At 36.4% G+C, this 14,162-nt stretch overlaps 1 protein-coding gene across 2 annotated transcripts in view; it reads right to left on the bottom strand.

Moving 5' to 3' along the window:
• Nucleotides 1–11,876, bottom strand: part of HJV (hemojuvelin BMP co-receptor) — a 464,608-nt gene extending 452,732 nt beyond the window's left edge. Inside the window, exon 1 of one of the 2 annotated variants that reach the window (XM_044079987.1) lies at nt 11,532–11,876. The gene's annotated coding sequence lies outside the window, so the exon portion shown is untranslated. The remainder of the gene's footprint in view (nt 1–11,531) is intronic. The other variant, XM_044079988.1, reaches the window with a different exon arrangement.
• Between the last annotated feature and the right edge of the window lie 2,286 nt (nt 11,877–14,162).

The following is a 14,162-nucleotide window of genomic DNA, read 5'->3' as shown; positions in this document are numbered from 1 at the left end:
ATATACACACATATATTATATATATATATATATATATTTTATATATATATATATATATATATATATATATATATACACATACATACACATACATCTTTATACACATTGTCCTACTGTACTCATCCCTCATTAGACCCCATTATAGAATAAAACGCCCCATTTGGTATGTACCTCTCAAGACATTTGCAACAACTGGAAAAGTCGCAGAAATACTTCAATAAAAGAATCACAGCCCTAAAGCAGATCCTCTATGCTGACTGTCTAAAAAAACTCCATCTATTCTCTGTCGCATATCATCTACTCAGAGGTGATCTCTGCTTAACATACAAGGCCATGTCAAACCCAGAGCTGCTGGACATGCTACTCTTAAAGAAATCCCAATCCCTCAGGGACATACGCTCCAGGGATCTAAACCTTGTCATCACAATGAACAAAACATGCTGTAGGGATAGGTTTCTGACCCAGGGACTCCCCAGACTCTGAAATAGACTGCTCATACATGTCAAGCAGAGCACCTCTTTGGCCCTCTTCAAAAGGAACATTGATGATTGGATGTCAGATAGGAAATTCACCACGGGGATCATGTCAGTCGCCCTGCTAGACAGGGGTCCAGGGAGGTAAATACTGTGGGAAGAACTAGCCAGGGAATTGTTATGGCTAGACTTGTATAGGCCCTAGGGCCGATAGCCTAGTACCAGCCTATGATCCTATGAATCTATGTATATGAAAATTTAAAATCCTGATGTTCATAACATCGAACTGTAAGATGCAGAAGTTAACTTTTTCTCACTCCATCACTGCAGTATAAAATGAAACTAAATGGTAAAGCAGGTAATCCACAATCTGGAAAAACAAAAGGTACCACCACAAGTCGCTGAAAAAAAAATCAATACATTTATTTTAACGCCACAATTGAAATAATCCACGTGTTTTTGTACAAGTAACCCTCAGACTTCATCAGAACAAGCACTGAGATACCAATTAGATCTAAAATATATACACTCATCAATGATTCAATTAAAAAAACAATTAAACATTTAAAACCACAAAATAAAAACTTGGGTAGAAACACATAACTGTAGACACTAGGAAACATATTGAAGTCCATACATGATGAAAAAATCTGATGAAAGACAATGTGAAGATAAACAAGTAAACCTAAACTAGTATTAATAAATAATTATCAGACCATAATTAATAGTTTTTTAGTTTTTTTAGTTTTTTATTTTCTGGACTGGCTCTTTTTTTGTGGTAAATGGAAAAGCACCCTTCTCAGCCTTAACTGGTAGATAAAATGACTTATCAAATCGTCCAAGAGCTGATTTGAGAGAAACCTAACAGGTACTGCCAAGGATAACCATAAGGACTTTTTTGCAGCTATGTAAATAACCTAAAGGGTAGGATGCAAACATGTGCTGAACTGGTGGCCAACGGTATCACATACACTAACCCCACAGAGATAGCGAACCCATTAGTGGATAGGTTTGGAGAAATTTTCACTCCCTTATCCCCTCCTAACTTACAATAAACCCTTCCCCAAACTCCCCCCGACCTTACATATCTGAAGAGCAGGTCCTCAAAGCCCTGTCCAAGGCAAAGAACATGGCCTCTATGGGATCAGATGACATCCCAGGCTGTTTTTTTAAACAGGCTAAAACATAAACTAGTATAACCAGTAAGTACCCTTTTCAGTCATAGCTTAACCACAGGGTTTGTTCCTCTGGAATGGACAACAGCTACAGTTATTCCCTTCTACAAAGATGGCCTAGCAACAGACCCAGGGAATTAAAGACCCATAAGCCTGATCAGCCTCATCTGTAAGGCCATGGAACTTATCATTATGGACCTCATAAATAAAGACATAGGTGACTTCCAAACCCTGGACCCTACCCAGTTCGGCTTTGTGAAGGGCAGATCCTGCCTGTTAAATGTGGTGGATTTCTTTGAAAGTGTGACCAAGGCCATTGATGAGGCAAATCTGTGCAAATAGCATACCTCGACTTGGCAAAGGCTTTCGACACAGTCCCACATTGAGGCATTATGATAAACGCAGCAAACTGAATGTAAGCCCCTTCATTGTAAGATGGGTTGCCAACTGGCTCACAAACCAGACACACAATATCAAAGTGGGTGACTTCACATCATTCAGCAGACCTGTTACCAGCGGGGTGCCACAGAGGTCAGTGCTTGGTCTTATACTGTTTGGTATATAATTTTCGGAACTTCTGGTCAAAACTAAAGGGTTGTGGCTGATCAGGTTTGCAGACAACTGTAAACTAGGTGCAATCATTGAATCCCCAAATGATATCACAAAATCCAACGACTGGTGTATTAGTCACAGTCTCAAATTGAATGCAGAGGAATGCATCATCATTCCCTTTGGCACAAACAATGTCGCTTCACACTATCAAATCAATAACAATACCCTAAATACCCATGAAGTTGTAAGGGACCAGGGATCACTGGTTGACTGCAACCTTAACTTCGACCACCACATGTCCACCACTGTAAGGAAAGCTTTCCACATAGCTCACATAATTAGTAAAGGCATTGCCTCAAAAGCAAAATAAGTTATAACCTCCTTATACACAGTACTTATCTGGCCCATTACTGAGTATAATGCCCCATTTGAGATCTCAGAGGCTTCTAACAAAGATCAAGGGCCTCCAGCATATGCCTTACACGGGCCAACTATATCCCTGTCACTATACTCTGTATCATATAGATTTCTTAGGGGAGACTTATGCCTGGCCTACAAAGCAACTTAAGACCCAAACCTAATGAACTTACTCCATATCTGTAAATCAAATGGGTTTAGGGCTACCAGTCCCAGGGACTTAAATATGGCCTGCGACTTAAGTAGGACATGCCGGAGGGACATATTTATCTCTCAGTAACTGCCACATCTTTGAAACAGGCTAGCTGTTCATGTGAAACAGAGCACCTCTATGACACTGTTCAAGAGGAACCTGGAGGAGTGTATGGGGCATCATAAATTCTTACCGGGGATAGCACCCACAACCCTCCTGGACATGGGCAGTCATCACTAAATACAATCTTGGGTATTGACTAGTAGCTCTATGGTATTATATTGGGTTGAAATGACTAGGCTTAAAATGACCTCTGGGTCAATAGCCTAGTAATCTGCTATGATCCTATGATCCTATTCACGTACCAGGAATGGCTGTGGAAAACTGCATTTAAAGAGTGGGAGAAAAAATAAAATAGCAGCAAAATAGTACCAAAGTAAATAACTTCAATACCAACAGTTAAAAGGAATATTTTTAACTGCTGGCATTGCAGTTATTTACTTTGGTACTGTTTTGCTTCTTTATTTTCTTCCCTCTCTTTAAATGCATACCTCTCAACCTCCTAGAGTAAGAAATCTGGACAAAGCCAATAGCCAATCATAATGTGATGACAAAACCACAAAAGTAGGGACAATTTTTAGATATTGTTCTTATACACTTCGAAAATTTCTAGAATAATAGGTTTTGTTACCATACATAATCTGAAGGCTATGATGTCTGAAACTCAAATTTCTGTCATTATCTTATTATTCAATTCTTCTGTGATTTGCCAGAAAACTACATATTTTATGAGGAACAGACCTAAAATATGAGGCAAAAATTTGGGCATTCTACAAAATTCTGGGCAGTTGAGAGGTATGACAAGGGTGAATGCGTGTCTGTGTGTGCGTGTGTGTGTGTGTGTAGCTTTCAACTGTTTAGCACAAGAAATCTGGTCATAGCCTTAATTAATGAGGAGAACAAAGGCCCAAAAGGAACCAATTTTAAATATTGCTCTTATAAACTAAGAAAGTTGCTAGAATAAAAGATTTTGTGTTACTATACATGTTCTGAAGCTATGATGTCTGATACTCAAATTTCTGTTATCTTATTATTTCATTCCTCTGTGGTTTGCCACAAAACTACATATTATATGAGGGACAGACCAAAATATGAGGCAAACATTTGGGCAGTGTGTGTGTGTGTGTGTGTGTGTGTGTGTGTGTGTGTGTGTGTGTGTGTGTGTGTGTGTGTGTGTGTGTGTGTAGCTTTCAAGCTTTTAGCACAAGAAATCTGGACTTAGCCTTAATTAATGAGGGGAACAAAGGCCCAAAAAGGAATCAATTTTAAATATTGCTCTTATAAACTAAGAAAGTTGCTAGAATAACAGATTTTGTGTTACTATACATGTTCTGAAGCTATGATGTCTGATACTCAAATTTCTGTTATCTTATTATTTCATTCCTCTGTGGTTTGCCACAAAACTACATATTTTATGAGGGACAGACTAAAATATGAGGCAAAAATTTGGGCAGTGTGTGTGTGTGTGTGTGTGTGTGTGTGTGTGTGTGTGTGTGTGTGTGTGTGTGTGTGTGTGCGCTTAGGTTTTGGTTGAAAGGCCATGTCCATGGTCAGGGTACACTTTCTGCTCAGTGCAAAAATGGGGTGTCCCATATTTTGACTGTTTGTCACACATTGATATAGTCTATGTTCCACACTGGCCTCTTAGCAGGTTGACACCTATGGCTGTATGTTTAACTTTTTCACTGATTTGAAGCACTTTGATTTTACATATAAATCAATGTTGATCTTGTAGTCTAAACAACGAAATGATTTTGCCTGTATATTTCAAAACTTCCACCTGTGGATTTACAATATGTTGTAATGGTGAGGAAACCTATGATGTCATAAATCAGGTCACTGGAAACTTAATGAAGTGAGTCAGAGTAATTAGTTGTGAATAATTTGCCCACTTTAATTAATTATTCAGTTAGTTAATTATTTCTTGTTGGTCAACTAGGTGAATATATTAGGCTCAAGTGCTTCTTGGCATGGGAGACACAGCAGCTTAAGTGACTTGGTCAGAGTAACATAGTAGGCCTATGGAGACTGGGAGAACAAAATCTAGGACTACAGGATGAATCTCACGGGATAAATATAGTCTTCATTCTTTCCACTAAACTGAGCTTGACTCAATCAGTATCTGTCTGCATACCACTTGTCTCTAAACTAGACCATATACAAGCACCAGAAGACCCACAGCTGGATTAAGACACTTGATAGGGGTAAAAGACAAGGACATAACAATGACTATAACAAATTTATGTTTTCAGCTTATATTTTTTCCACTCATAGTTTACTTTAACTTTGGCCTATGATTCACATCCTCAACTGGCTCACCATAAATGCATTTTGGCTGGGAATGTGTCAAGTAATTAAATGCCTTTTATGTGAATGCCAATAGACCAAAGAAAACTCACCAAAACAAGTATTAGCAGCAAGTGAGTTTTTTCTTTTTTCCAAAGTTTTGTAGCTCCAGAGTAGGCATATTTAAATCACAGAGGTGTAGTGGGTATCGAGGGATTTCCCCTTGCCTTATTTCAAAGTTTGTTGAAAGTTGTTTCAGCAAGTTTGTTTCAGAATATTGGCATTCAGTGATTTAGTTGTTAAACTATCGATGTGATTCTTTTTGGCCTATCCCTTAAAGCAGGTCAGCAGAAACCACAGTGTCTGCTTGATGCTTTTATGCAGACTTGCGTGACCACAGTCTTGGACCTAAGCCCTTATCTCTGACTGTCAGTCCTTCTGGATGGGCTCACCCTTGAAACAGACAAAAGTGCGTTTCCAGGACTGCAATCCTGTCTTGTCAAATGATATGTTATGATGGATAAGACATAAAAGTATGGTGCATTTTATTACTACATAGGTTATCGTACCTACCACACAAGTCACACACTTTGCACTGCCGACTTACACTAGATTATTCCATAATTAATTTTTTGACATCCAAGACAATTGTCTGAACCTCTAGACATATCAGACTATGCCTTATTCATACTATCTGGATAGACATGCATTCATATATAACAAATACAACCTATTAACAAATCCTCTCTTTCTTTTTTTTTTTTTTTTTTAGAAATTAAAACATTAATAGAAAATGCTAATATCTGAAGAAGTATTCTCATAATGAGATTCAAAAAGCATGAAAGGAAAAAAAGTAGGGTGCTTACCAGGATGGCAACTTGAAAACATCCTGCCACAATTTTAAGGATACAGGAGATCAAGTTGTTTTAGCACAGATTCACAGACTCATTGCATCAGTGTGTTTGTTGCAGGACTGCAGAAGCCTTGTAATCTGGCTGTCTTATAACATTTAACAATTTGTTGTGCCACTTTAGGGGCTGTGTGGGGTGATGTAGTTAAACCAACAGCACTGACCTCAGCAGTCACCTACATACTCTGCATTTTGGTACAAGGAAAATGGACAGAGTACTGAGTTCACTCTAACAATGACACAAAAGTACCAAAATAGTAAAATAAAGAAGTTGCAGAGTTCCACGACAGATTTACCTTTTATTTATACAAAAAGAGAGTAAGTGCTTTCGTGATCTACCCAGATTGCTTCTTCAGACTGTATTACAATGTCATCTTATTTACCAAGCATTTTAAACCTTCAGTCATTACCACATTGCAGTTAATTAATCACAATTACCTAATTAAAACATGGGAGTGGTTCCCTTTCAATAAAAACTTTTTAAAAATCCAAAACTTCTTACTTTGCCATTCTTTTGTATCAGCTTATATCTAAACAAAATACTTATAAAAAACAGCTCAGTATATATGATACAATAGAACCATAAAATGTTAATAAAAAATATTAGCAAAACATTACCTATGAAAATGCATGTATATATATATGTGCATATTATTATTATTATATAGGCCTAACTAAGCTAGATCACAACCATTGGCAGACAGAATTCTTAATTTCATTTAATATACTTGAATTCATTATAAATATAGACATAAAGCAAAGGCAACATATTATATAATAAGGCATGGATATAATTAAATGTCATATTAAAAACATAAATAAACATTTAGTGCTTCAAATGTCGTGCTTTAAGGAAGGGTTTAAGTGATACTGCATCATTTATTCCTGGATGTTTATCTGCATTTCATTTTTAATCCACTTCTGTTCTAGTTCTTCAGTTTTATTTTTATATCACCTCCTCTAAGCCTTTCTTAACTACCTCAAGCACAAAGAATTTAAAATTATGTTCTTTCCCTTCTTTTTGAATATGTTTGGCTAGAGCATTAGTTTCTTTACCTGTCGCAATGTCTCTCATATGTTGTAGAATACGTTCTTTTAGCATCCTATTCGTTTTACCTATATAGTATGCTTTGCATATTTGACAAAAACTGAAATATACTATGTCAGCAGTTCTACAGTCTGCATATATATTTACTTCTATTTTAAATTTACTCACTGGATATAAAAACGTAGTGCAGGAAAAAATATATATGCATGCTATATATTTTCTACAGGGGTAAGTACCTTTCCTCTGTGATGTAACTTTATGTATAGTATTATGTGATTTATAGCATAGCTGCCTTTTTAAAGACTTTTTATTAATGAAAGAAAAGTGTGTGCAGAGTCTATTACTGTTTCTAAATCCTTGGATGCAGTTAGAATATTCCAATTCTTTTTAAAAACATTAGAAAACACATTTATATCGCTGGCATAAGTAATAGGAAAACGTAGCCTTGTATAATTGTGTTGTCTATCCTTTGCCTCTTGATTTTCTATTCCCTCTGAGAAATAAGGACGGCCTTTCGTTCTCTTGATTTTCTATTCCCTCTGAGAAATAAGGACGGCCTTTCGTTCCTCTTACTGCCAGTGTTTCATTGACACATGCATCTATTTCAGAGTTGGAATAGCCTCTGCTAATAAACTCATCCTTCAATATTTCTGTTGCTTGCTTAAGTTCACTGTCACTGTTGTATATTCTCATATTCCTAATCATCTGTCCTTTCAGGACATTTCTACTACCATGTCTGGGATGCATACTACTTTTATGCATTAGGCAATTTTTCCTTGTCAGTTTCCTATATATACTAGTTTTCATGTCTCTTAATCCAGATTTTTCAACCATGACATCCAAGAATTCAATTTTATCATAAGAATATTTGTGAGTAAATTTCAAAACGTTTGTTGCTGTATGCAAATAATCTATGAAGTCTTTTAATTCAGTTTCTGACTTCCCCCATAAAATGAAAAGGTCGCCCACAAATCGTGTATACCATAGCACATGTTTGCTATACTCATGTCCTTGCAGTAAGCATGTGTTTTCCCATTTATAATGATTCAAGTATATTAAATGAAATTAAGAATTTTGTCTGCCAAATGGTTGTGATCTAGCTTAGTTAGGCCTAAATTATAATAATATGCACATATATATACATATATACATGCATTTTCATAGGTAATGTTTTGCTAATATTTTTTATTAACATTTTATGTTTCTATTGTATCATATATACTGAGCTGTTTTTTATAAGTATTTTGTTTAGATATAAGCTGATACAAAAGAATGGCAAAATAAGAAGTTTTGGATTTTTAAAAAGTTTTTATTGAAAGGGAACCACTCCCATGTTTTAATTAGGTAATTGTGATTAATTAACTGCAATGTGGTAATGACTGAAGGTTTAAAATGCTTGGTTAGATAAGATGACATTGTAATACAGTCTGAAGAAGCGATCTGGGTAGATCGCGAAAGCGCTTACTCTCTTTTTGTATAAATAAAAGGTAAATCTGTCGTGGAACTCTGCAACTTCTTTATTTTAATACTATGCATCTTCCTGTCCTCAGAAAGTTATACTTAACTCTCTTTTTAGGTGATGTCACCATTCCTATTCTTACAGCTCTTCGGTCACTCCACAGGCAATATTGTATAGCTTTTATGTTTCCACTTCTTGCTCACCTCTGCAATGTTCCCGTAGTCAGAATCACTTGACCCTATACAGTGTGACCTTTCCTCTCTCTTCCCCATTCCCTTTTCTTTTGCCATGGAGCAGTGCCACTTCCTCTTAATTCACCACTGACTTTCCAGTCTTCACACAGTGGTCATTTGTTCTAGATACATTTCCCCGTGGTCTGCCCACACTGGCTATTAAGCTTTATGGGGAACATGTCATCTTTTTAATGCTCACATACTGTATGTTTTCATTATTTCATAACACATTTAAATCTGTGCATTCATCTGGATAACATATAGCTACCTAGCTAGATAGATATTTATATAGCTAGATAGATAGATAGATGGATGGATAGATAGATGGATGGATAGATAGATAGATAGATAGATAGATAGATAGATAGATAGATAGATAGATAGATAGATGGATAGATGGATAGATGGATAGATGGATAGATGGATAGATGGATAGATAGATAGATAGATAGATAGATAGATAGATAGATAGATAGATAGATAGATAGATAGATAGATAGATGGATAGATGGATAGATAGATAGATAGATAGATAGATAGATAGATAGATAGATAGATAGATAGATAGATAGATAGATAGATGGATAGATAGATGGATAGATAAATAGATAGAGAGATAGATAGATATTTATATAGCTAGATAGACAGTCAGATAGATAGATAGATGGATAGATAGATAGATAGATAGATAGATAGATAGATAGATAGATAGATAGATAGATAGATAGATGGATAGATAGATGGATAGATAGATGGATAGATAAATAGATGGATAGATAGATATTTCTTCACAGAGCCACACAAAGCCTTTTTTTCCAGCTTTTCTTTATCTAGTAAGGGTGGGTCATGTTTCACCAATAATTCTGGGTTTACATTTTGATCCCCTGAATTCCCATAACATTGTATACCTCATCGGTTCACCTCAAACATGTGAGGAGTGGATGCTACCAACCAATGCAACACACATTTGTCATTTTCTCCACAGTTCTTACTCACGTCAGCTTAACTAAATAAAATATCCTTAATTTTTATACAGAGCAGATTGCTATTATCTTATTTTTCACCTACACTTAAGATATGTGGATGAAGGGCACATTTCTTCTTCTCTTCAACCCCAAACTCCATAGGGAATAAACTAAGCACAGCATTTTTTCCTCCACACCTCCCTCCCTCCCCAGCCATTGAATTGATACTCTGCCTTAATAGATAAAACCTCCAGTTACACGTTAACCTTCTGTGGTTCTAAACTTAAATACTATTCCCATCAGTGAGTAATATATTGGACAGTCTACTGAAGGCTGATGAGCTGGTAAGAAAAAGTGGTTTGTGGAAATCACAGTCTCCCACTCTGTTTCCTTTATTCCCCCTCTTCTATTTTTCTTTGCTAGGTGCAATGGCACTTTAAAGTCTTAATTGCTTACTAAGCAATAAGGTTTCCGAATTTCCAACCCTCCCTCCCTCCGAAAGGATGAGAAACTTTTTAGATGCTTCCCTAAATCATTGTAATATTATTAATCAACAGCAAAAGTTATGTTTCAATGAGTAAGCCATACAGACAGAGATTTAGCCATACAAAAAACAGCTGGTTCACTCAAGCACTCTAGTAAAGCAGACTGTCAATATTCATGTGCCCCAAAACATTGGACTGTCTGCTTTACTGTATTAACAAGGGTTTCTGTTTAAGTGTTTCACAAATTACTTATTATTCTGAACCATTTATTCAGTACCTAAAGTCCCCATTAATCCCCAAAGACCAGCACCCTGCCTCATAATTAAAGTACCTGCCTTCTGTCTGATACTGTATAAGAAAGACCGGTTGACAGCTCACAATAGTTCAGAAGGATTATACATGTTTAATCACATTAAAATATTGAGAACAATCATAAACCTTTTTTTATTTAAAAGGGATATCTTTATTTTACATCTATGGTCACATTATTTCTTAACTCCTTCATCTATTCTTCTGAATGTTTTGATTATTTATTTACTACTTTTAATTTGTTAATGGTAAGTGCACTGGAACTTTTCAGACCCTTTTTAACTATAACCTTGACCACAAGAATAAGATTAAATGCAATACATGTAGACAGTGTTTCATGTAGCAAATCAACCATCATGTATTTGTGAGGTAGTAAAGACACAGAACAACCAGATTAAAGCCACATTGATGCAAAGAGAATATGAAAATCCACACCTACAATTAACAGAGGTCAGAAATGAACCTCAGACGTTAGAGGCAGAAAGATTTTTGCAATGAGCAACCATGCTGCTCCAAGTTCATAGCATACTGCAAGAAAGAAGGTTGGGGTTACAAGCTTTACAGAAACACCCCACATCATGACATTTCTTTTATAAAGATTTTTGTCTCTTGGAGGAGAATAATATAACTGAAATTAAATCAAAGGACTTGCTTTCATTTTACAGTCTCACCCCATTGTATCATATTAAGTGCATGGTATTATTGTTTATTTTTATGCAGCATATACAGGAAAGTGATCTTATACTGAAATGCTGGAATATTCTTCATGTTATTTTCCCTTTGACACAAATACACAAACCAGGCATCACATTAAAAAGCCTTTGCAAAGTGTTGATCTTAATATAATTCGCTTAACACCTAACCATAATAAAGAATATAACTATTTTAAAATGCATAAACACAGGAAATAACTGCTTGCTTGTAGTTATATGAATAATATACCTTATTAAATTACAATCTACATACCTCATCAGGAATGTATGAATTTTCTTGTCTTTTTCGGCCATAGGAAATTACACTAAGTACATTACATAATCCAAGGAGAGCACAGTAAGTTAGGAAGGAATTTACTCTGTCCTGCAGTGGAAGAGAAAATAGTTCACTCACTTACCTCTCCACAACAGAATAGGCAATCAAACTGTATTGAGTATATCCCTTCAAGTTCCTGAAACCACTTCCTGCCAATCATATGATTTCACACATCCTACACTCACTGTCATTAGGCAGCAGTAGAGCTATTTCAGATTCTACTTCACTTAAAGTCCTGCAGCCCTTCTCCTGTCCACACAGCAGTCCATCAGCACCCTTCGTTCTCCGCCTCTTAGGGGTGGGGGTGTGAATTTCACAGAGGGGCTCCACAGATGCCACCATGGAGATAAATCAACAAGCTGAGGAGCACCTGCTCTTAGTCAACAACTGTGAATGGGGGGGAGGGAACCCTGCTTCAGCTGCACACAGAGTGACTGCACATGTGTTCAAAACATAAATTCAGAGCTAAAATAAGACCGGTGCACATGTGGTTCCAAGAATTAGAAATGCATGTTTGTCTATAAATCCCAAAGATATTATCAGTTAAATCCAGTGTTGAGCTGTTTGCAGGGCCAGAAGCTCAGCAGGTTGCATGCTAACTTTTGCTTTTAGAATCCTATATGCTTTCTGACAAGTAAAGTCCAGCATGGGTATAAGTGTATACTGCATTAAATTACATCATGTGACATTGTGAAGCTGATGAAGTGAAAATGAAAAATTTTATGCCGCAGAGTTTTCCCAGTGACAGATCATAGTGGGTATTGCCTCACTATTGAATGTTAATGTTTTAGCTTTTACTCAGGTTTGCACAAAGTTGGCAGCTAACTTTGTATGATGGAAAAGAATCAGAAAGGATGGCTCTCCTCTCTTATCAAACATACTATTTCACTGATGTAGAGGATAAATCTGAATGACACAGTAGTCAATTTACTGTTACTGATTCAGTACTAACCCTGCACCACCACTACCACAACATGCCTCTGTAGAATTAAGCAGTAAGAAGGCAATCATTTACTTCTGGGGAACCTTGTTTTGAAGCAGCAAAGGTCATATTAAGCTCAGAAGAAGACAGATGCTGAGAGGTCAGGAATGAGGACGGGGGGGGGGGGGGGCAGTTCTGCCTTTTTTTGCATGGTTATCTTTACAGAACATTTATACCAGTCCTCTATGTTGCAGCTGGTATTTGGATATGGCATTATTTAAATCATCCTTCAAAATGCTTATACTGACATCATCCTTCCAAAATAATGCCCACTATGCACTGCCTTATCCATCAGACCTCAGTCTTAGAATCTCTTCCTGTGCCACCCCATGCCAAAGGAGTAACTTGCCTGAAGGCTATCCCAAGACAAAATGCATAGCATATCTGCTCAAATGAGTCAGCTTTCTCTCTTTGTCTTACTAGGCTTACCATTTGTATCGCTGCTTTATATACTTTGCCTGCCCCTATCAGCCAGCTCCTAGAGCTCAGCGATGCATGTAATAACTAATGTCATTTTTGCTTCGCTTCATGACATCACTATGAATCACTTTTGTAACTGTTTGCCACCTACTGAAATAAGAGTGTATTTGTGTATCATATGTGGAAGAGCCCAGTAAGTAACATTACAGGGCCCACAAACTGTAAGAAAGCCTCCTACCAACTGCTCATGATTTTTCTGTCAGGTATAATAATGTGTACAGCTTACATTTTACTGTATGTTCTCCAGCAGGTAGCTCTTCTAGTGGGATCTGCTAGAACAGCATGACACGTGACTATAACATATCCGATTTCCATCTGTATCAGATTTCTGTCAATTCAAATGCAGACAAATGCAAACAGTTGAATCTCACTCATCATCACAGGTATAAGGCCTAACAACACTCAGCCCTAATATATTAAGGTTTCTTTACTATATACTCCTTTCTGTGAAACCTTTGCTGCCTGGAAGGCCTTGATTGCCTTATATGTCACAGATGGAAGGTAATTATAACTTCCTTTAAAGAAAACTTATTGATGTAAAATGTAATATATAGTTGAGAGGTATGACAAGCGTGAATGTGTGTGTGTGTGTGTGTGTGTGTGTGTGTGTGTGTGTGTGTGTGTGTGTGTGTGTGTGTGTGTGTGTGTGTGTGTGTGTGTGTGTGTGTGTGTGTGTGTGTGTGTGTGTTTGGTTGTATGTGGGTGTGTAAGTGTGTATATGGAACAACATTACATGGTCAACTTACAATTTAGTCAGAAAGCGTATAAAGAGTTCACTTGTCTTTATCAACAAAATGATGTAAAATATTGTGAAATCTGTCAAGGTAGTAGTCAAGGAAATATCATGTTTCTGTCATCGTTATGTGATTTTGGAGTTAGTGTGCATTGTGTGTGTGCGTGTGTGTGCGTGTGCGTGTGTGTGTGTGTGTGTGTGTGTGTGTGTGTATATCTATTTATATATATATATATATATATATATATATATATATATATATATATATATATATATATATATATATATATATATATATATATATATATATATATATATATATATATATATATATATATATATATATTTATTTATTTATTTATGTGTATGTATA

The sequence above is a fragment of the Protopterus annectens genome, chromosome 8.part0 (genome assembly GCF_019279795.1).
Source record: "Protopterus annectens isolate FY-2018-M chromosome 8.part0, PAN1.0, whole genome shotgun sequence".
Taxonomy (NCBI): domain Eukaryota; kingdom Metazoa; phylum Chordata; order Ceratodontiformes; family Protopteridae; genus Protopterus; species Protopterus annectens.
Note: the sequence above shows the minus strand (reverse complement) of the source record. Positions and strands in the feature narration are given on the sequence as shown.